Source organism: Misgurnus anguillicaudatus, chromosome 16 (assembly GCF_027580225.2).
Source record: "Misgurnus anguillicaudatus chromosome 16, ASM2758022v2, whole genome shotgun sequence".
Taxonomy (NCBI): domain Eukaryota; kingdom Metazoa; phylum Chordata; class Actinopteri; order Cypriniformes; family Cobitidae; genus Misgurnus; species Misgurnus anguillicaudatus.
In genome coordinates, this window is record NC_073352.2 from 11946563 (window position 1) to 11964627 (window position 18065).

The 18065-nt window shown below is 39.3% G+C and overlaps 1 protein-coding gene across 6 annotated transcripts in view; it reads left to right on the forward strand.

Annotated features, from left to right (window-relative positions):
* enox2 (ecto-NOX disulfide-thiol exchanger 2) overlaps window positions 1–18065 on the forward strand; it is a 360171-nt gene that overhangs the window by 249916 nt on the left and 92190 nt on the right. The window lies entirely within an intron of this gene.

Here is an 18065-nt window from a genome sequence, read left to right on the forward strand (position 1 = left end):
CCTTAACCCTAATTGCTCCCAGGGCATTGTAGGGATAGCTGCCCACTACTCCGTGTGTGCGTGTGTGCGTGCGTGTGTGTGTTCACTACTCACTGGGATGGGTTAAATGCAGAGGTCACATTTTTTTACAATAAAATGCATCTGAAAGACGGATGGGTTTTCATTTCGTGTTGCATACGTGAATAGCATTTCACACATTCCCCTTTTTTGCCATTTTTATATTTTTCATGCATTTCATATTTATCCAACCAACAAAACATCACAGCATTCAAACAGCAGGCTCTTACAGCTAAACCCACATTCGACACCTTAACTGACGTCAATACGTTGTGCATTTCCTAGTCTACCTCACACCTTTGTAGTATTAAGCAGAGACTCTGATCACAGGCAGACCGGCTGAACTGACTCAGCAGCTGAAGGAAAGTATGAAAACTTCAAAAACGCCAATTTGCTCCAGGGCTGTTTCATCTTATTAGTTTATTGGCGACACAATGCAAAGGCCCTGACACCCAGAGCGCAAGCTGTGAAGAAACGCAAAACATCTCCGGCCAGTGCGTGTGAGCCTTAAATCTCCACGATGCTCATTCCCAGGGTTCACTTCTGTTTTGCGCTGCATTTATTTATTAATTGAAATGCATATGGTAAACAGTTTAAAGATGCCAACCGTACATTTAACCCCACATAAAATGTATCTGAAAGACTGATGGGTTTTCATTATGCTGATGTGATGTACGGAAAAGGAGAAATGGAAACCCTTGAGGGTTCTTCCGACAGGCAGCAAGCATCATCATGTTCCTTTCCAATCGCATTCGAATTATGGCTCGCATTTATTAAGTAAACGCGTGTGACTTTTTCCCTTAGATTTTTCGAATGGATTCTCTGTGGTGTTTTATAAGTCACCTCATTCGTCAGCGAAGTCGCAGAAATATATGCGCGATTGTACTGCGCTATAGGTGCATGTTTCAAATAAAGTGGGCCATGGGGATGGTGGCTCTCCACCTACTCTGTTTTCCTAGGGAATTCATTTGCGGTGTTTACGTTGCTGCTCCTGTTCGCAAAATCACAATTCGCAAATTATAGAGTTTGCGGAAGGGGTTATGGACTGCCGTTGAAATGAGAGAAATGCTGATGGCTGTTTTATGTCAGAAAAACTACGGAGTCTTGATCTGTGAGCCATGCAATGAAACAGCTCTTAGTGCTATTAATGTGTCCTGGCTCCCAGGAGCTCATTTCATGGGTACCATTGGTCTTTTATTCTAATCAGTCCCACCGCAGGGAATTCTGGGAGCTTTTGTGCCCCATCTTGCTTCATGCCAGGCGGAGATTCTGAGTGTACAGATTAAGAATCAAGGCATCACATCGGGTCACTGTAATGTAGCCGTATGTGCATAGAGTTTGCTGGACCGGTTCAGATGCATGTTTTGGTTCGGTCTTGAGTCGTGCAGAAAATTTGCTTGCATGCTTTTGGAAGGGTGTTGGCTAAGTAATAGACCCAGAGCACGAATCGTGTAATGAAAGAAGAAGAGAACGTTATTTGTTTATTTCATTATTTCCTTTAAAGCATACAGGGGTAGACATAGAAAAATAATGGCCCAAATAAAAAAAGTAAATGAAAGAAATAACAGTCCTGAGGCAATGAGGAACTCTTTGGAAAATGGGCAAAAAGAAACTCCGCCTGTAAACAAACTATAAATCCTGCCCCTGAGGCGCAGTAACCAAACAAACCACAAAGCAAAGTTTAAAACGCACAACTTTTTCTTCAAACCAAGCACATATATATAGTAAATGTGGGGGGAGTAGATTTTTCGAAATATTACAATAGTTGAAACCACAACAGTGGTTAAGATTAGGTTAGGGTTAGGTTAATAAGAATAATGACTCTTTGGTTTCCAATTCTCACTATTAATTGGTTTGGTTATTAGCATTAATATTACTGACATGTTGGCTGTTTATTGGTACTTAAATAGCATATATATATATATATATATATATATATATGAAGAGTTTGGTTCCAAAACGCAATAAATCCATTTTGACAAATTTTGGTAAAAACGTGTTTTCTATACCAAGAAAGTGACAAGATGAAAACAACTATTTTCTGTTACAAACTTTCATAAAGCATCTTTAGGTTATAAAAACATAAAAAATTCAAATCCATAAGTTGATTTTCAAAGATTTATTATAAAAACGGATAATTTTTTCCACAAAATGCAATAAATCCATGACAAGTTTTTATTCAAAATGCTATAAATCTATTGAATCAATAGCCTATATAAATGTACATTCATCTTTGCCATGTTATATTCATTTAGTTGACTAGTTGTACACACTAATTAAAAATATAAACATTAATGTCATTAATCAAAACACTTACTTTGTCATATTAAGATCACTGTCATTGCGGTTACGTCGTCGCTTAACGTCTTTCACACCGATCAGCTGTAAAATGTTTTTGGTCCTGCTCGATTTTCGTTGACTTTGAGTAAAATTATGGAAAGTTTTTCATAAGATCCTCTGGGGTCAATGTGTTAGCATGAGAAGCTTGATGCTGTCGGGAGAACAAGCACCCGTCTCCCGAGTGCCTCTCAGGGAAAATATTAGATGCTGATGGCTTACGTTTCTTTCCCATCACAGAAAACCATCACAGGTTTAGCGATGCAATTAAAGTATTATTTTGTTTTGTTTGTTGATCACGAAGTACAAAGTAGATGAGGAAAACTAGGACTCCGTGGACTCAGCGCGTCCGCCATTGTTTGTTTACATTGCGTGACTGGTGGGCTGTAATATCAGAAATGGATTTATTGCGTTCTGTAAAAAAGGAGCAGTGGCGTTTATCGCATTTTGGGAAAAAAGGGAGAAAAGATGACAGAATAACACGGCGGATATTGGATTTTGGGTAAAATTAAGAATTTACTTTTAACTACTGACCTGATATAATACTGATTTTGGCAGTAACTCATTTTTTTCAAAAATGGCGTTTATTGCGTTTTGGAACCAAACTCTTCATATATGCCTTATTCTGCAAAACCTTATTCTATATCCCTAATCCTACCCGAATCCAACCAATACTACCAAAAAATTACAGTACTTCACTAAGTATTAATAAGCAGTAATTGGAGTATATTGCAGCAAAAGTAGCTAAAAGTTAGTTAATAGTAAGAATTGGACACTAAAGTGTGACCAGGATAATTTATGTACTTTATTCGAGCCTTTTCAATCTAATACTTAGACTTAGACTTAGAAAGTCTTCTTAATGGTATTGAAAATGACCAAAGTGAAAGATTGCGAGTGTTTTTAGACAATACTGTGTTGATATTCTCAGGCCACAAATTAGTATATTTTTGAAATCCTAAACCTTTGACCTGAAATGGGTAAGGAATAATTGATGAGGGGCTGTTGAATTGTTCGAAAATAATGGACACCTATGTGACAACCTTGTGGTTGTTTTTATATGTGCTCTATAAATAAATGTACTACTACTACTACTACCTAAGGTGGTAAGCAGAGTTACAACGTGGGTCTGCATTATTTTCAATAGTTATATATCAATTATTCCACTTAAAATAATGCATACCCATCTATAGTGTTGCAAAATTGTATGAATATTCAAGGCTGGAAACTTTCCATAGAAATTAATGGGAATTAGGGATGCTCCGATCAATGCCGATCTCCACTAACAATACGTGGCCAATCACTATTCTGAATCAGACAGCCGATCTCATTCACAGCTATTTTATGTACTACGGCTTTTGATCAGTAAGTCCTTATCGATCTAAAATCACTGTTAGTTTGAGTCGTTTATAACATCCATTTGAAAAAGTCAAACATAATTATTAAACATATTCTTTATTATCATGAAAATTCCTGAAAAGGTTTAAAGAACAGCAATATAAATAGATCCTTAAGACATTTCCTGGAGCTGCGTGTCATCATAGCTGCGTGTGTATAGTTCCTCGTCTACAGCGCATTTTGAGTTTCTGCATGAGAGCGCCCCCTGGCTTTTGGATGTAGCGGCATTTCGCCGTAATTCATTGAGAAGCATAGCAAGCATTATCGGCCGATCGATCAGAGCATCCCTAACGGGAATATATGAGAATTGACAGGGATTAATAGGAATAAACTGGGAATTTGAAAAAAATTCAGAGTTGCCAATAGCAGGGAACTTAAATGTAAAAATCTTGCAGCATAATTTTGTTTTCGATTTACGATTTTACATTTCCTTTGGTGTGTAAGTGTGTATTAGTACATGTTAACAATATGCAAAAGGTACAAATCCCAAATTAAACGATGACGCTAGTTATCATCTCCAATGTAAATCTCTTTTCTTAAACTACAACAAACACAACAGTTTACTTCCTGGGCCTGTTGACGTGGACAAGACCGACATTATCACAATTTCTCCCGCTTTGTCTCACAGCCTATAAGTTAACTATAAGTGAGCAAATCTTTCAAACATGGTAAGAAGCGTCACATTTCCGCCTGATGTCAGAGGTTTTCAGGCCAATCACAAAGTACAGATTTGCTGGCCAATCAAGGACACAGCGCTTTTCAGATCGATGAGTTTTGTACAAAATCAAAGCGTTTGAGGAAGGCAGGGATATCTGGAGCTGTGTTCATATTATTACATGAAAGTTAAATATTGGTACCAAATTTATACACATCTGTACCTAAATGGTACACATAAGGACCTTGGTATACAAAGGGTTCTGCCCTAGTGACAGCTGAGGTAAATATATATAAAAAATTCTAACAGTGTAAAGTGTGAGAAGTCTAAAAATGCTTTACGTACTGTTCAGTTCAATTCAAGTTTATTCATGTAGCGCTTTTACTGCAGCCAAAGGTCAACGCACACTTCGTTATTTTTGTTATATCAAGTTGAGATCCAGTGGAGATGAATCAAAAGCAATGGGTTAAACATCGCAAGGAATTGCAATATTATCATACTGTGACCCGAGTAATAGTGAGATATGAATAGATAACTGAGTGTCCCTATTCCCTTTGCGATCTGGAATAATCTAGTTTTCTGCTGGAGCTGCATAAAGGTGAAGCCAAGACCACATTCACCCTTCGCTTGGTTGATCCCGTGTACCCATTATTGCAGAGATGAATTTCCAAAGCCGCCTTGTACCGCATGCAACACTTTGAAATAAATACATAAATTATACACATGGCAATAAATGTCACAGAGCAAATCCAACAGACCGGCAGTAAGGACCAGATATATAAAAATGATTCAAATGTGCGATCCGTCACACCTTTGCCTTCGAGAGGCTGTGTTTTCATTGGAGGTAAACTTGTACTGTCTGCCTCAAATCCTTCCTCATTAATCACACACAGGGAGCAGCTGTTGCCTCCGACATTCCCACACTGTCTCCAGAAATCTCCACACACTCCTGCAGCCGTGCTGCATCAGCAGCTTGAGTGCAGTCATACATTCATGAATATGACACTGAGCAGTGTGTTCAGCTAATCAATCCAGCCTCCGTTATACACAGCTCATGCCATAATCAACTTGCAGCTCACCTAAATCCGTTTGAAAATCCAGAGTAAATTATTCAGTAACCACTAGTGCAAAACCAGATGAAAATATGTCTGAATTAATGGGGTGCGAAGCAGACGTTTCATCACGATGCGATCTTATCTGTTCTCTTAGGGTATGTTTACACAAAAACTGGAAACTGAAAGAAAAGACTCAAAAGTTGTAGCTTTGTGTTTTTCATGTACAGACGACGGCATTGTTAAAACAATTCCTGTTCACACGGATCTGCAAAAAACAACTAAAATGCTGTATTATGCATGCCGGCCCCATAGTAGGTGATGTATGAACATGTAATAAGCTTGTATGTGATGTCAGAAGGTGGGTACACTGTGGTCATAAAGGGATGGATATGGTCTGCAATAATACTCCGGGAGAGTGTGGTGTTTAAAAACAATGCTCAATTTGTACTAAGGGGCCCAAAGTGTGCCAAGAAAATATCCCCCACACATTACACCACCAGCCTGAACCGTTGATACAAGGTAGGATGGATCCATGCATTCATGTTTTCATGGCTAAAATTGAGACTCACCAGACCAGTCTAGGGTCGTGCCGATAGAGGATAGTATCGTGTATCGATGATCGTCAAGCATATGGTTTTTATGATGATAGCGGGCTTTTATGATGATAGTTGGCGATTCGTTATTATTGTTTTCATTGTAGTTTTTACATTAACATGCGCATTGCATGCTTTTTCTCGCATGAGAGGTTTTGTGGGCTTCAATTTACGCAAGATAGCTTGTAACGTGCGCAGATTCTTTCTCGCACGCACCTGGACTTTATGCACGCTTCTTGGACTCTTGCTCGGACCTGAACGCGCATGGCATGGACTCCTCCTAGAACCTGAACTTGTAATGGCATGACTCGGACTCTTGTAATACGCCCGACTCTGCAATTTCCTTGCACTAGAGCAGTGTTGGTTTTGGCAGCCCTCTTAGTTTTAGTCTTAGTCTTTTGGACGAAAATGCTTTTTAGTTTTAGTCACATTTTAGTCACTTATAAACTTGATAGCTTTAGTCAAGTTTTAGTCTATGAAAACACGAAAAGGTCTTTAACCCGTTAATTGGCGCTGTCCCGTGAGCGGGACACCTAGGTTTATTTCAATATTTTCTATGTAAATGTTAATCTATCACGACAAACTATATATTGTTGGAAAGGTCTAAGAATGTAATTTTCATATTTCAAAACCTTTTAGCAGTAATAATAATGCAGTAACTGTAATTTATTCATTTGTGACACAAGTATGCAGCAAACCTCACAGCAAACCAGCACAAACCTCAGTTTTTTGACAATTTTATGTATTAAAAATTATACTATATTGCATTTTTATTTATTACAAATAAATGTAAACTGCTTTAAAAAAATGATATTTTCACCTCCAGACACTTCCCTTAAAAACGTTAAAGTGTCTTCTTTAAAACCAAAAATTACCAAAATTAAAACCACAATTAGGCTTCTAGACCAAAAAAAAGATAAATGCCAGAGTTATATTAATTTAAAGGTGTATATCATCTTTTCACCAACCCCCCACTCAAAAAGGGCTGCGCCAGTTAAAGGGTTAACAAAGTAGTTTAGGCTAAAAAGTATTGGAAATGGGCTTAGGTTTGACAAGTAGATACATGTAGAAATGTGTCACAAGCTGATTGTCGAGTAAAATTGAATGTATATGATATGTTAACAGCGTGACTTGTTAGTTACCTTTGAAAAAATATCAGCATGATGAGCCTTCAGGTGCCGCTTGAACTTCCCACCTAGTTTGTGGCCACATTTAGCGTCGTCTCCCAATATGCATTTCGTTTTTCTTTCTGATGGATTATACTAAAAGTATGTCCATAAATCATCTCGTCATTTCCGTTGATTGGCGTCACCACCACGGTCCTTCGAACTGACCACAGCCGCAGGTGTGGTGGTGTTGTTTGAAATCTGGTGCGCCTGCCCGGCATGGTAGCAGCCGGGTGGTGGGCGTACCCAAAACAAGGATAGGAAGCGGCAGCATTGCTGATACTTTCACTCAAAATAGGCAGAAATGACATGCATTGTGAACGTCAGACTTATAATCATTTTCGTTCCGTCTTGTCTTGTCAACGAAAACTCGAAAGTGTCTCGTCATGTTTTCGTAACCTTAGAGCCATTTTTAGCTAGTCATCGTCGCGTTATCATCAGAAAAAAAGGTGCATCAACGAAATCATTTTGTTATCGTCATCGTTAACGAAAACAACACTGCACTAGAGTTTGCTCACAGGGGTTTAAATCCAGCGAGTGTGTTGTTCCCGCTCCCTGGCACACAGAAAATTTCCACCAATCAAGTTCCCTGTCATAAATGAGAAAAAAAATAAACAAATAAATAATTAGATAGGACGATCTTAAAATGGGGAATATCGCCCAACACTAGCCCAGGCAATGTTTTTCCAATCTTCCATTGTCCAATTTTGGTGAGCCTGTGTGAATTGTAGCCTCAGTTTTCTGGGCTTAGCAAACAGGAGTGGCACTCGAGTGGCATTTTTATCCAAACAACTGGATATTTTCTATTTTACGGACCATTCTCTGTATACTCTTGAGATGGTTGTGCGTGAAAGTCCCAGTAAATCAGCAGTTGACCGGCCCCTGTGGCACCATCAACCATGTCACATTCAAAGTAGCTTGAATCCTCTTTGTTCTACTTCAACAAGTCATCTTCACCACGTCTAGATGCCTAAATGCATTGAGTTACTGCCATGTGGTGATCAGCAATTTGTGTTAAAGGATTACTTGCTCCACTTTCCTAAAAAAAATCTGAATATTTACTTACCACCATTCATGTCATCCAAAATGTTTATGTTTTTCTTCGTTTATTCAATGTTTTTTATAAGGAAAACATTCCAATATTTTTTTCCATGTAGTGGACTTTAGCTAGTCGTGCACTAGCCTTGTGATGTGCCAGCGTGACCTTACGTATTACGCAATCACGTTGAAAGGTCTAGCATGACGTATGCGAACTACTGCTTCAGTGTTTACAAATGTGGAGAAAGATTACCGTTCCGATGTTGTTGGACGTGGAAAGATACTAATTCATGTCTTTGTGTCACTTTATTGTTTAAAATGGTCCACAAGTGTGCGTTTGAAGTTTTGACGTGATTACGTAATACGTAAGGTCGCGCTGGAGCATCACACGGCTATTTGCAAGACAAAAAGTTGTGGTTCAAAAGTACATTTTTTCTTGGCGAGAAAGACAATCGTTTTGCTAGATAAGAACCTTATACCCTTAATCCTGGAATGTTTTCCTTAAAAAACGTAATTTCTTTTCGACTGAAGATAGAAAGACATCTTGGATGCCATGGGGGTGAGTAAATTAACTGGAATTTTATGAAAATTGAACAGCAATTGAACAGGTGTACCTAATACAGTTACCAGTGAGTATATATTGTAAATGTTTGCTATATCACCTATAGTAACTTCTAGAGTAAATACTATATTCACTATTACTGTATTTATTTACTCTTACATTCTGGCTTGTGTCTCAATGTGATTAATTATTCAGTATGTCTGACCTGCTGTTCTCAGGGGGAAGGAAGATATCTGCTTCATTTCTATTACGCTTTGGACTCGGTCGACACACAGCACCATTTTCAGCTACACGGTTTAGGATTGCGGCACAAGAAATGTGTTCTGGTATTCTGAGCTGGCCAAGTTCTGATGATGTGTTGTAGGAAGGTGTTTGTATACCCCAGAGACGATGGTGGATCGCAATATAGCAGACTTAAGATCAGACCACCTCCTCCGCTTCTGTCGACTCTCCAACCGCAGTCATATAGTATGCATACTCCCACCCATTAGATCACATCACTCACTTTGACTTTGAACAGCCTTCTTGTGTCCACTGTTATTTTAAGAGTAATATTGCTTTGATGTTTCGTTCCTGTCTCTGCCATTCAAAGCGAGATCTCATCTCATGGTCTAAATCAAGTGGGTCAGCTCTTGACTCATCATTCAAATGTATCTAAATAAAAGCTTTGCTTAAGAATGCATCAAAGAGATGGTGTTTGTGCCTTCACCAGTCTACAGGCCACATTTAACTGCAGCATATTTTTATTCGCTTCTGCATTTCCACTCTCTTTAGGGCGGAAATACTCCGTGATTGATTACACTGTACTCTTCCATCTCCACAGGATTCATGGAGTCTCGTGTTATGATCAATATCATCAGGGAAGAAAGCTAATTGGAAGTCTCCAACTGAGCTCGGGCTCTTTTATGGCAGTGATTTAAAACCACGTACTCTGCTTAGCGTTCACATCCGTTTAAAGAAAATCAGTAAAAGTAATATGCAGAATGTCATGTATGAAATTGACAGTGTTTTGAATCTGTCCATCTGTCTATTCATCCATCAAGCACTAAAGATGCTGACACAGAGTGAGGACTTATAATTGGTAGGTTGCTGGTTCGAGGCCCATACACGTTGAAAAAAGGTTAAAACTGGGGTGGAACCCTTATAAAAAGTACCACCTTTGCATGTAAAAAGTTTATATTAGTACCTCAGAAGTACATATTGGTACCAAATGTATACATATCTGTACCTAAATGGTATATATTAGGACCTTTCAAAGAGTACCTCCAGTGACACCTTGGGACCATTTTTTCTGACAACTATTGGTTTCTTTGGTTATTCACTTCAGCTAACAAAAAGTGAAAGGACCACTTATTACAGCGATAGCATATTATGTACCTGTTTTATTGACAATAAGAAAAGTCAGCAGGGATAGGTTCAATTGATTGGTAATACACTGAATTCAATAAATTTTAGACACTTAGTGATCTTGACCGCACTTAAGATACAACCAAATACAATGAAAGTCAGGCGGAATCATTGGCTGTTTCTCAATATGCGTTCTTGAGCGATCTTGCGTCATTGTGTTTCGTCTATGTCATCATTAACCGTCGAAGTTCAATTCGATTCTCAAGAACACACTTGATATCGAGGATGCATCGAGTGCAGACTTGTGCGCTGAAATCTGGGGAGATCAGGTGATCAACATGAAGATCGCACACGTCTCAATTCTCACAAGTGTGTTCTGTGTTCTTGTGACCTTCTGAGTTCGTTCTTCCAAGACCAATTTTCACAAGAACGCAAGTCCGTTCTTTGCGTTCTTTGAATTGAGAAACATCCATTGTCTTTAGCTAGTGATAAAAGAGTACTGTTTCTTATACTACAGTAATTCAGTGTGTTAAGCTTGAGCAAATAACTATAAGGTAGTCACTGATGTTTTATAGCAAAAGGTACAATCATTGGTGCTATGTGTACATGAATCCATATTTAATCTAAGAGCTCTTTCACACCAAGACTTGTCAAGGCCTTTGCAATCTTTTTATATCTTTTTTTCTGCAATATTCACTCTCCTACTGCAATTTTAATGAAATTTTGGCAATGTTACGTCATGTAAACACAATACTAAAAATGCGATTAAGCTCGTAGTCGCAGCAAGCATAATCGAATTAAAACGTGGATTATGGATTATTTTAACATAGAATTGGTTTAAATGCAATAAAACGGGCATATAAACACTTAAACCGCATCTATACTGCACTAACTGAAGTTGTGCACCTTAAGTGCAAATTCGTCATAAACTTGACATTAGTACGTTTTTTTCTGAAATTTGTCAACACAGCTCGTGTGGCATTTGATGTAAACATGTTTACAACATGAGAAATTAGCGATTAGCCAACAGGGTAATATTATGTACATAATGCGCTATTCTCATCTCAGTTTAGATCATACACCATACTAATACCGAGTTTGACCCCCTTTTGCCTTCAGAACTGCCTTAATTCTACGTGTCATTGATTCAACAAGGTGCTGAAAGCATTCTTTAGAAATGTTGGCCCATATTGATAGGATAGAATCTTGCAGTTGATGAAGATTTGTGGGATTCACATCCAGGGCACAAAGCTCCCGTTCCACCACATCCCAAAGATGCTCTATTGGGTTGAGATCTGGTGACTGTGGGGGTCATTTTAGTACAGTGAACCCATTGTCATGTTAAAGAAACCAGTTTGAAATGATTCAAGCTTTTGACAGGGTGCATTATCCTGCTGGAAGTAGCCATCAGAGGATAGATACATGGTGGTCATAAAGGGATGGACATGGTCAGAAACAATGCTCAGGTAGGCCGTGGCATTTAAACGATGCCCAACTGGCACTAAGGGGCCTAAAGAAAACATCCCCCGGTAACAAGGCATGATGGATCCATGTTCTCATTCTGTTTACACCAAATTCTGACTCTACCATCTGAATGTCTCAACAGAAATCGAGACTCATCAGACCAGGCAAAATTTTTCCAGTCTTCACTGTCCAATTTTGCTGAGCTCGTGCAAATTCTTGCCTCTTGTTCCTATTTGTAGTGGAGACGAGTGGTACCCGGTGGGGTCTTCTGCTGTCGTAGCCCATCTACCTCAAGGTTGTGCGTGTTGTGGCTTCACAAATGCTTTGCTGCATACCTCGGTTGTAACGAGTGCTTATTTCTGTCAAAGTTGCTCTTCTATCAGCTTGAATCAGTCGTCCATTCTACTCTGACCTCTAGCATCAACAAGGCATTTACGCCCACAGGACTGCCGCATACTGGATGTTTTCCTTTTTTCACACCATTCTTTGTAAACCCTGGAAATGGTTGTGCGTGAAAATCCCAGTAGCTGAGCAGATTGTAAAATACGTAGACCGGCCCGTCTGGCACCAACAACCACAAATTGCTTAAATCACCTTTCTTTCTCATTCTGAAATCAGTTTGGAGTTCAGGAGTTTGTCTTGACCAGGACCACACCCCTAAATGCATTGAAACAACTGCCATGTGATTGGTTGATTAGATAATTGCATTCATGAGAAATTGAACAGGTGTTTCTAATAATATTTTAGGTGAGTGTATGTCCTTTCTAATTTTAACAATCCACATTTTCTGTGGTTCTTTGTCCTCCTGTGGAAATTTGTAAAACTATGTATCTTCTGTGGCTGAATGACCACCAACCTGATACAAAACAATAGGTTTAAAAAGCAAGGCCGGGATGTTCATCCCTCACAGCCTTGGTTTGAAAACTTCATGGCGACGGACTGAATAAGGCGTATAGCAAAATATGGCCAGTCCTATACCATTTAATGTAAATATATTAAAACAGTGTCCAGTAAGCCACTCAGCCTTCATGACAATAACTGTGTTATTTTACCGTAAATGTTTTAAATTATTATTATCACCATTTACATTAACATTTCCGCATAACCTGCACTTGCTAAACCAACACAGACTTTTCCCCACTCGAGTAAGATTGTATAGCAGTCGTCCTTGAACCTTTCCTCGCACGTCGCACCTGAGAGATTGTAATGAAAACGGCTTTGATTAATAGCATTGATTTATAGTTTTGTCATGTTTAAGAAGTTTGCGTTCACGTCCTAAGGTGCAGTTCTGCTTCTGTTCATGGGTATTTTCTAGTCATGTTTTCCTTTAGAGTAAAGCAACTGCTGTTTTTTGTCCACCAATCCCGTGCCTTGTCATAGATAAATGAGTAAAAATAAGCAAATAAATAAATAAGGAAACTATTGCCCTGTCCCCCAATACTATTGTGTATCTGACTATGCCCAAGACTGGTGGCCAGTAACACTTATACGGTGTGATATCATCATTTGTGCTTTGCATTGTGCTGTGTGAATAATAACCACTATTCTAAGCAAATATTAAAATAATAAAATCTGCATGGTTTGCTGGAGTCATATAAACATCTTACTGCGATTAAGTCCTTACTCTAATTATTGAAAATTATCACATTATTGGTGTAAATGTAAACAGATCATTGCACATTGTAATGTAATATGCCTGTTGTACACTAATATTGCTGACACACTTCTTTAGACCGGGTCATCTTATACTAGTGAAACTGCGATTCAAGCACAAAATACTAAACGCTATGTGCAAATGTGTGGAACGGCTATATTTTCGTCTGGTGTAGTTTGCAATCAGCTGTATGACTTCTGGAGCCTCTAGCCGACATCAGAGAAATGAAGGAAATGATATGTGGAAGAGCTGAAATCCCTGCTGCTAATGCAGATCTTTTCACGGCGCTGGCTTTGTACTTATAGTTTAGCGGGGTAAAATGATTTCCTGCCCCCTGAATTCCTGGCAGTCAGGGGTGAATTGCAGTGCGAAGCGCCATATCTTGGGTTCTCACAGAGGTGTTAGACTTATTCCGCTGGGAGATTGGCTTGCATGCCTCATTTGAGAATACCCAACATGCCTCATGAGGTCTGGCTGTGTCATTGTTCAGCGGTGCTGATGCTGAGGGGGACGTTTGCGGAGGAAGGCAGAGAGCGAGACGGGCCCTTCCCTGCATCAGGCAGCGGTCGCCAGGAGCTCTTTGCTGTTAAATGCCAGGCTGATTTTTCTGACTCTCTTGCTCTTTTGATTGATGGCTGCCTTTTAATGCAGCTGCCCTAAGCAAGTTTGTAGTTCAGAAGTATTGCAAATTAGTGGAATATCCAAACCGCATCAGTGTTTGCGGTGTGCTAAGTAATCCACCAGTAAATAATTAAAAAGCTGTTCTTGCCTTCTAGCGTAAATTCTGTTTGGATGTTTTTGTTTTTCTCTTAGATATTTTGAAATGGTACTCACTGTTGGATATTCAACAGAATTTCATAAAAACCACACAGTGTTTACAATTGAGCCAAATTATACACTTTAGAGGTCTACTTATAATTTCTGTCAAGATTTCTTGCACCAAGAGGTTTGCAAACATTTTCCACCCTCCTTCATCCTCTTAACACCAGGCGTGATGCGATAGGTTTCTTGTGACAAGTAATTAGTCTGTACACATCAAAAGTGAAATAATGCTTGACAGCCATTCAAAAAAATATTGATGTTATGTACAGCGCAATTTTGGGCGAATGGGATTTCAGTGTGGTGGGGATAATGGACAAGGCTGGTGAAACCATGTACTCAAAGTTGAGAAAAATATCACATAAAATCATCCTCTAAAAAATTGGTTTCGTAGTAGGACACACCCACTTCCTGTCGCCAACGATCACTGTCGCTCGTATTGCTGGAAATCACCTAGTTGCCTTCTTAAAGAAGGTCTGGGAACCATGGCCACTTTAAATGGCTAACTGTGAGTTCACACCAGACGCCAGTTCAACATTTTGCGCGAGTAGATTACATACAAAGTCAATGCAAAGAAGACGCGATCAGATGCGTCCTCGCGTGGGGCGATGACGCAATATGGGCGCCGCGTTTGCCGTGAAAACACGTCACATCAAACGCATCTTCGGGCAAGTTGAAAATATTCAACTTGAGCGAAAAATTTGCATGACACGAAGTTAAATCCTGCGAGTAATCTCGAGCGATTAACGCGATGCCCCGCATTTGGTGTGTGCGTAGCATAAGGACCGCCCAAGAGGCCATATGACTGAAAAGTAAAGCAACCAATCACGTTTCCCTTTGTGCCGCGTCAAGTTTAGGGGCTTGGAGATGTCAACACATTAACAGACCGGTGTGCAACCATCATTCACAAGCTTGTGGCAAACACGTTAAAATGCCTTACATACTCTTTTAACATACAGCGTTTATTCAATCTTGATGAAGCATATTGTTACCAGTGTAAACATTGGAGGTCGACCGATGGTGAATTTTACCGATTCCAATAACTAAGTTGGTCCCTGCTTCCCGATAACAGATTAATCGACCTATAGTTTTTAAAATGGATACTGGATGATAAAAAAAAACACTCAAAGTGAAACAGTGCTGAAATGTACCATAAAAAGGGGCTAAATGAAATAAATGTATAAATAAAAATATATGAATTATATATTAAAAAATATATTAATTATAATAAGTATTGAAGTAAATCTGCGAAATACTCCCACTGGTAAAATTCAAATTACATAAATGTCTATTATATGTTTAATCTTGTACTTTATTTGCTTCTGTTTAATTCATTTAATGATTATTTAATCAAAATAACAAAAGATGTAGGTATTGCAGTGATGATAAAAAAGAACTAAAATCAGATTTTGATTAGTTGGATATGTTAACGTAGCCGACAACTGCATATAGTTCACTTTTTCACGTTATTAACTTAAAATATTGATAAGTAACCAGCTGGAAATAAACGAATGCAAATTGATGGTAATAATTATGGCATTAAACTTTTGGGTTGGATTTATCTTTGTGTATTTTTGTGTAACTGTTTGATGTACTACTAATATTATTGTCCTGTCAGCCTTGACGACAAACTTCCTGCTGTTGTTTTTCTGCTAATGCAGCATCTATTCAGCCAATTAATTACTTCATAATGATATGAAGAGTCCTGCATGGGTCCATTTTTGGAGACCCGCTCCCGCCCGTACCCGCAAAGTTCAGCACCAGATCCGACCCGTCACCTGTGATAATATCAAAATTAAATCCGCACCCGCCCAGACCAGTTAATATTTGGCCCGTTACCTGACCCCTACCCGCATAAATCACACACACAAAAATAATTTCAATTAAAGTTCTTTATTTTTTATCTCGTACCGCTCTCAACATAACAACAGCGTCATGAATGGGCTAATGAAACAGGCTAAAGTGCGTTTGTTTTGCGCCACTCAAGTAGCCTACCATCGGCACCTAAACAGGCTATGGAACCTGATAACTATACACAAACAGACCTATTAATGAAAAAAGAACAATAAAAATGCAACCTACCTACACAACCCCTGCTGTGCTCCTACAAGTCTCGTCTTGAAATGCTTTTTAAGACAAGACGTTCCCAGCTTCCGGCTATCAACGGCAAAACTTTATGCAACTCCTGCAACGCTCACTCCAATGAGAAGCATCAACAAAGATCAGGCACTGTCGCAGTGGTGGTGACGTGATGGGTCAAATGTCATATGTTGCGCGTGTAATGGTAATTTAGACATACAAATATTGCACATATTTTCATTTGCACTACTGCCAGCCTGCACGGAGTTAATTATCCGCCCGCATCCCCACTCGTGAATTTTAGGAATGTCACAATTCACCCGTTTTAGACACTTGTATGCGGGTACCCGCAGGTTCCCGACCCGTTGCAGGACTCTTTTTTGGACTCAATTGTCAATTTTTATTTTATGGGGACTTTAAGAGTGCAGGCTGTATGTCTATACTTGTAACTGTGGGTTCACACTAGCCCTGTTTAAGGCATCAAATTCGCGTCTACCGTGTCTAGTTTACCGCGTCTAGTTTACCGCTTGAACATTTTGAGTTCACTCGCTGAATTCGCACGTGAAAGCCGCTCGTGAAATTCTAATCATCGAGACCTTCACGTGGAATTTTGCGTCATGGGAGGGGCTTCTGCCACTCCGCTTGCTTCCTGTAATCACATCACTACTAGAGCAAGCTCCTGATTGGTTAACGCGGCGTGTTTTTCCGCCAAAGTTCAAATTGTTCAACTCGCGCGTTTGCCGCGCCAACGTTCAATTTGCGCTAAACGCCTCATGCGCGCCGTGAAACGCATGTTTACATTGACTTACCATTGAAATCACTCGCGCTTGACGCCTCTAACGTGGCTGGTCTGAACACAGCATTATACCTCTGTTGTGGCAGATTACACTTTGTACGTTTTCTGTTGTATAGGTCTACGCTGTACTGTATATCATATTAAAATAAGTAAATTAATAGCTAAAAGGCATTTAATATGATATATATTCATCATCTAGTTCAGATAATCTGTACCAGACTCTGTATAGTTCTTAGTCTGGTGGAGTTGTTGTTAACAGGACAGAGACAAGAAAACCCTAAACTCTGCACATTCACATTTCCTAAGGCTTGAGAAAATCCTTCCTGGACTTCACTTTGTGAACAAATATAGATACACTGTTAAACATTGCTGCCTTAGGATTTTCCCTCAATTTAAAGAAAATCCTGCTGTATAGAGAATCCAACCCTGGGAAAAGCATGTATATTGGATCAGCTTCTAAACAAATGTACTTTTGTATTTATCTAGATAGACAGTTTTTTTGTGTGCATGAGGATCATCTTTCTCACCGGTGTCATGAATAAATATCATTTCTTTTTTTAACAACCTGCTTTTCTTGGAGAACAGGCCTGTGATTTCTCAGCCTGCCTAATGTGCCGTGTGCCTGCCGAGAGCAGGTTTCATAATTCATCAGTCCGGTGCCTATTACCTCAACGCCAGGGCGCGAGCAGACCTGCACCTGCCGTCGTGAGCTACATTAAAGGACTTAGCAGAGGGCTGCGTTCGTGCCAACTAACACAGAACTGTCAGACTCTTTAAATTGTGCTAAGAGAGATGAGCACGCAGGATGATTTAAGTTTATCAGACTGCAGGCTCTTCATTTTGGACTGTGAATTAAAACTTAAATAGAGACGTGACCTTGTGCTTTTATCTAAGTGCTACATTTGAATTAAACACAGTTTTATTCTGCATCTTTTAAAAGAAAGTTCAATGGTTTTCTTCTGTCTGTATTTTTTCTTTACATACTAAAAGCAAGTGTTCTTGCTGGACTCAGATCTGTTTTGCAATATATAAGTGCATTGCTTCGCCA